Raw genomic sequence first — 6,000 nt, 5'->3', positions numbered from 1 at the left:
GCTAATCATATAGCATCTGAAGTGAGATTTAAATCCAGATCTTTCTGCTTTATCAACTAGCTTTAATTCTAGTGTTTGGCTTCTATTGATTATCTCCAATTTATCCTGTATATAGCTTTTTTATATGTAATCTGGGAGCTCCTCAAAAACAGGGACTGACTTTGGGGGAGGGGTATCCCCAACACTTATCACAGTTTCTGGCACATGGTAGTCACTTAATAAATGTTTATTGGCTGACTGACTGATTATTAAAAGCCTATGATGTGCTAAGTGCTAGGTACAAAGAAACAACCCCTACTTTCAAGAACTTTATATATGTATATTTATATGTGTGTATATGTATCTATACATGGGGGAGAGGGAGAATAAATACAAGCATATACAACGTAGTTAAATATAAGACAATTTCACTAGCAGTTGGAAAAGACCACTCACTATCCCATGGTAAAATTAAAAAAAAAAAAGCTTTTTACTAATTAGCCTCAGAAAAACATGGACAAGTCTCTATAATTCTCTGATCTTCTATTTTCTCATATGTAAAATGGGTATAATGATAATTCCACTGCCCACCTCACAGGGTTATTGAGAGGAAAGCCCTTTGTTAACCTTAAAGTGCCATAGAAATGTGGCTTGTCATTTTTATTAATAAAGAAGTAAGCTTCAGTTCTATGGACAATTTTTTTTGGTAAGGCAAGTGGGGTTAAGTGACTTGTCCAGGGTCACACAGCTAGTAAGTGTTAAGTGTCTGAGGCTGGATTTGAACTTAGGTCCTCCTGACTCCAGGGCTGGTGCTCTATCCACTGTGCCACCTAGATGCCCCTATGGACTATTCATTTTAAGTATAATGTATTACCCCCAGATCATAGGACCAATGATGCTGGGGAAATGGATTGTTTGTCACCTGGACTTGGCCTTTAATAAAACATTAGAATTTCCAATGACCAGCTTATGGCTTGTTCCCTTGGAGGTCCTATGACCATGGGTCCCCAGTGGACCGAAGATCACTCTTTAAGAACCAGGGGCAGTGCTAGATATAGACTCAACAATGCTCTTGCCCCAAACAACTGAGCCTGTTTCTTTCCTCACTTGGCTAAGCTACCATGCTTTCATCTCAGAGTTCTAATAATGGCACCCCCCAATAAAACATGATGAAATCCAGCTGCTGAAATGGGACTAGGGGACACTCCTTTGCACCCCGCTACATCCTCTGACGCAGCTAGGTAAGCACCATTAGCCCTGTTTTATGGACGTGGAAATAAAGACGAGAAGGACTTGCCTGAGGCCACACAGGAAGTCAGAGGAGGAAACTGACTTGAGACTCAGAAATTGCTGGCTTGGACAACAGGGCCGCTGCCTCTCATCAGGTCTCATTGCCAAGGGAGTGATGACAGATTGACGCCCTTGCCAGTCCCCCTGACCCGGGGCGGGCCTGTGGACACCAACCAGCACCACCTAGTGGGAGAGAGCGTCCAAGCATCTTGAGAAATCTTCAACGTTGCACTCCGGGGCACTGGACGTCAAGAAGGGTCGGGATTGGTCCTTCCTGAGTTTTCAGACAATGGCAGATTGAATGCCATGATAGCAGAGGGGAAGAAGGAGGAGGAGATTCTATGAAGAGATAAAGATAGAGATTGGGATTGTAGCCACATTCCACTTGGGGACACCTCCAATGGTCAGGAAGTTTGTCATTATGTCAAACTTCAGTTTGCCTCCCTACTACCACCTCCCACTGGTCCTAGTTCTGCCCTTTGGGGCTAAGCTATATAAGCCCAATCTTTCTTCCCCCCTTCATACACATGAAAACAGTCCTCTCTTCCAGGCTAGACATCCCTAATTCCTTCCCTGACTACTTGAAAGTCACTATTTCCAGATCTCTCACCATACTGGTCACAAAATTCTCAGCCTGGGCTCCTATTTGTCAATGGTCTTTCTAAAATATGGTACCTACTCATCAGGTGGACAAAGCTTAATGAAATTTTGGCACACGGAGGTAGTAGAATGCAATACTAATGTAGTGTAAGAAATGACAAATATGAGCAATTTAGAGAAGCATAGGAAGATTTATAAGAACGGATGTGAGATAAGCAATAGTCAGTAAGCATTTATTAGGCACCTACATAATGCCAGGAATTGTGCTAAGTGAGGCAATACAAAGAGAAGCAAAAGTCTGTCTTTGCTCTTGAAAAATTCACAGTCTAAGGAGGGAGACAAGAAGTAAACAAATGCATACAAAAAAGATGTATATAGTATTGCTAGGAAATAATTAAGAGAGAGAAGGAACTAGAATTAAGAGGGGCTGGGAAAGGCTTCCTGTAAAAGATGAGATTTTAGTTGAGACTTAAAGGAAGTCAGGGAAGTCAGTAGGCTGAGATGAGATGGAAAAACATTTCAGGCCTGGGGAACAGCTGGAGAGACAGAACCAGAAAAACAATCTACAAAATGACCACAGAATTCAAAAGTAAAAATCAACAAAAGCAAAGAGAAACTATACAATGCATGATTCTCATGGACTGTGATCTCAGAGAAGAGTTGAGAAAATGTTTATCTTTATTGCAGAGATGGGAGACTATGGGTGTGTAAATATCACAAGTGAAATAATAAGGACAAAACACTTTACAAGCCTTAAGTACTATATAATGCTATTATTATTATTATTATACTGTCAGACATTCAACATATGGGTTAGCTTTGTGGAATTGCTTTTTCCCTCTCTCTTTACATCTTAATAACAAAGGATGATTTACTGGATAGGGGACAGGGAAAATTTACTTGGAAATGAAACTGATAAAAAAATAAATGGCATCAATAAAAATAAGATAAAATTGAAAAATAAGGAAAAAACAAAACAAAATGTGGGTCCTAGAGCTATATTCCAGGTATGAGATCTACAAGACTCTTATTTCTCTGATCCTGGACACTCTTCTTGACTTAACCCAGCCTATGGTCACATTTGCTTTTTTGACTGCCCTATGCTACAGATGATTCATATTAAGCTTGTAGTCCACTAAGGCCCCCAGATTTTTTTGTCACAAGCTGTTGTCTATCAGCACATACCCCAATGAATTAAGCCCTTTCCTCTATACTGTCCTCAGAGTTAGGTCTCTGTCATCCTGGGAAACCCTGAGAAGAACAATAAAGACAATTAAGGAAATGTGCCCAGAGAGTTTATCTATGAGTAACTCATTATATAATCACTCTGAATAAATGATTTATCTTTGAAATAATGAACCCATGGGTTTAAATGACAGCCCATGCAAATCCTTAAAGGCATTAATACCAACTAGAAAGAAGAACAATTCATGGGGACACAGGGAATATAATTAAGACTTAATGAGATGATAAAATTAACTAAGGGAAAATTTCAGTAGATTATCAGAGCTAGGCTTTCCAAGGGCACTGAGCCAAGTTGCATCAGTTATCACTCAATGAAACAAATGCTATAGGACCCCAAGACTGTTTATGTCTTGGGAGAGAGGATGGGAAGTCAACAAGTATCTATTTATTAAGCAATTGCTGTGTTCTAGGCATTGTGCTAAATGCTGGAAATACAAGCAAATAGAAAGACAGTCTGTGCCCTCAAGGAATTTGTCTTCCAATAAGGAAGAATAACATATAAAAAGTAACTGAGGGGGGCAGCTAGGTGGCGCAGTGGATAAAGCACCAGCCCTGGATTCAGGAGGACCTAAGTTCAAATACAGCCACAGACCCTTGACACTTACTAACTGTGTGACCCTGGGCAAGTCACTTAACCCTCAATGCCTTGTGCCCCCCCAAAGAAAAAGTAGCTGAAAAGTGGGGGAGGGGAGCAAAAGAAGAAGGTGTGGGGGAGGGGAAGGAAAAAAGAAGATATGAAGGGAGGGGGAGAATGAGGAAGTCCTTAGAGGCAAGAGTGGAACTAGGAGAGTCCTGGGGGAGAAAATATGGATGGCCTAGCCACTTCATTAAAATGGAGGTTCTGGGAATAACTCACCACTCAGAGGAGAGACCTGAAGGGGTGGAGAGGTCTTCTAGGGGAAGAAGGCTGCTGGGTCTTAGAGAAGTCTTAAGAGTCACACTAGGGGATTCAGGAAGAGGTGGGAGAGTCCAGGGAGTATGGATTAAATTTAACAAGTATTTTTTTCCTTTAATATGTTTTTATTTATTTTGTTAAATATTCCCCAATCACATTAAACCTTTTTAACCTTCATTAAAAAAAAGTTGAGTTCCAAATTCTCTCCCCGCTTGAGAAGACAAGCAATATGATACTGGTGTGAAGTCAAGAAAACCGTAGTTCCTTATTAGCCATTAAGAAGTAGTTGAGCCCCCACTGTGAGTCAGACACTGCACTAAGCCCTGGGAATAGGAAGATCAAGAGAAATATAGCCCCTGCCCTCAAGAAGCTTACATTCTACTGGGGTAATGGGGAGGAAGAATCAATACTGACACAAATGAGTATAGTACAGAACTGGAAGAGAGAGCCCTAACAACTGAGTATTAGGAAAGGCTTTGGGAAGGAAGCAATGGCTGAGTTCAGCCTTATCAGTCAATCAATTGATAAATACTTATCAAGCCCCATCTCCCCAGGAATCTACAGAGACATTGTGGGGGATCTGTAAACTCACCTAAGAAAGAAACACATCTTGATTTTGATATAATTGTTTCCCTTGGTAATCCTGCATATTTTGTTTTATGCATATAAAAACAATTCTGAGAAAGGGTCCATCCACTTCACTAGGCTGCTCCAGAGATCCCTGGCCTTTGACTTGAAAGAAGAGAGGGATTTCAGGAAGCAGAGATGAGAAGAGCGTACATCACAGGTATGGGGGACACAGTACAAAGTCACTGTGTAAGGAATGGAGAAGGCCAGTCTGGCTGGACCACATTGTAGGGAGGGAATAATATATAATGGGGCAGCTAGGGGGCGCCATGGTGCAGAGAGCTCCAAGCCTGGAGCCAGGAAGAGTCAACTTCCTGAGTTCAAATCCCATCTCAGACACTTTCTAGCTGTGTGACCCTGGGGAAGTCACTTCACCCTATTTGCCTCAGTTTCCTTATCTGTTAAATGAGCCAGAGAAGGAAATGGCAAACTGCTCTAGTATCTCTGCCAAGAAAACCCCAAATGAGGTCACAAAGGATCTGAAACTACTGAACAACAATAACATATAATGAGCTTGGAAAGAGAGATTGGGGCAAGGCTGTTACGGGCTTTAAAAACTGAACGGGCATTTCTATTTGACTGGAGAGGCAACAGAGAGGGAGTCCTTGGAGCTGAATCTCATGATGAGGTGAAGGCTTGAGCAAAGTCCTTCTGGCAAAAGGTGGTGAAGAGAGTTCATTTTACTGTAGTCCTTTTGCCCCAAGCACTGAGCAAGGCATCCAGCCCTTAATAAATGAACTCACATTCCTGGATTGGGAGCAGACTTCCTCCCAGCATGCCATCCAGTCAATGATGGCATTCCTATAGAAACTAAAAGCTATCAGACACATCCCCCACAAACAACCTCAAGAAGGACAGGGTGCCAAGTAAGACAATCCCTAGTTTCCAGAGAAGGATACTTGAGGCCGTGAGAAATGGAGGGGCTGGTTGCCACAGCCCAGCCAGGAAGCAACAGCCAGATCCCAGGGTCTGGAATCTTTCCACTACTTCACACTGCCCCCAGTGTGCATGGGGTTGCCCACTTAAGGACAACACTGGCAATCTCTATCTACCTTAGTTCTTGCTACAGAGTTCTTGAGTCATTTCAGTCTTATTTGATTCTTTGTACCCCATTTGGGGTTTTCTTGGCAAAGATCCTGGAGTGGTTCTTTAACTCAATTGACAGATGAAGAAACTGAGGCAAATAGGGTGAAGTGACTTGTCCAGGGTCACACAGCTAGGAAGTATAGGAAGTTGGATTTGAACTCAGGTCTTCCTGACTCTAGGCCCTGCACTCTATCCACTGCCACCTAGCTGCCGTAAATGCCCTTATTAAGTATCTATTAACTGATTTCTATTTTAATTATTTCTTCTTGCTAAGTAGG

Source organism: Dromiciops gliroides, chromosome 2, assembly GCF_019393635.1.
Source record: "Dromiciops gliroides isolate mDroGli1 chromosome 2, mDroGli1.pri, whole genome shotgun sequence".
Lineage (NCBI taxonomy): Eukaryota > Metazoa > Chordata > Mammalia > Microbiotheria > Microbiotheriidae > Dromiciops > Dromiciops gliroides.
This window is presented reverse-complemented; position numbering follows the sequence as displayed.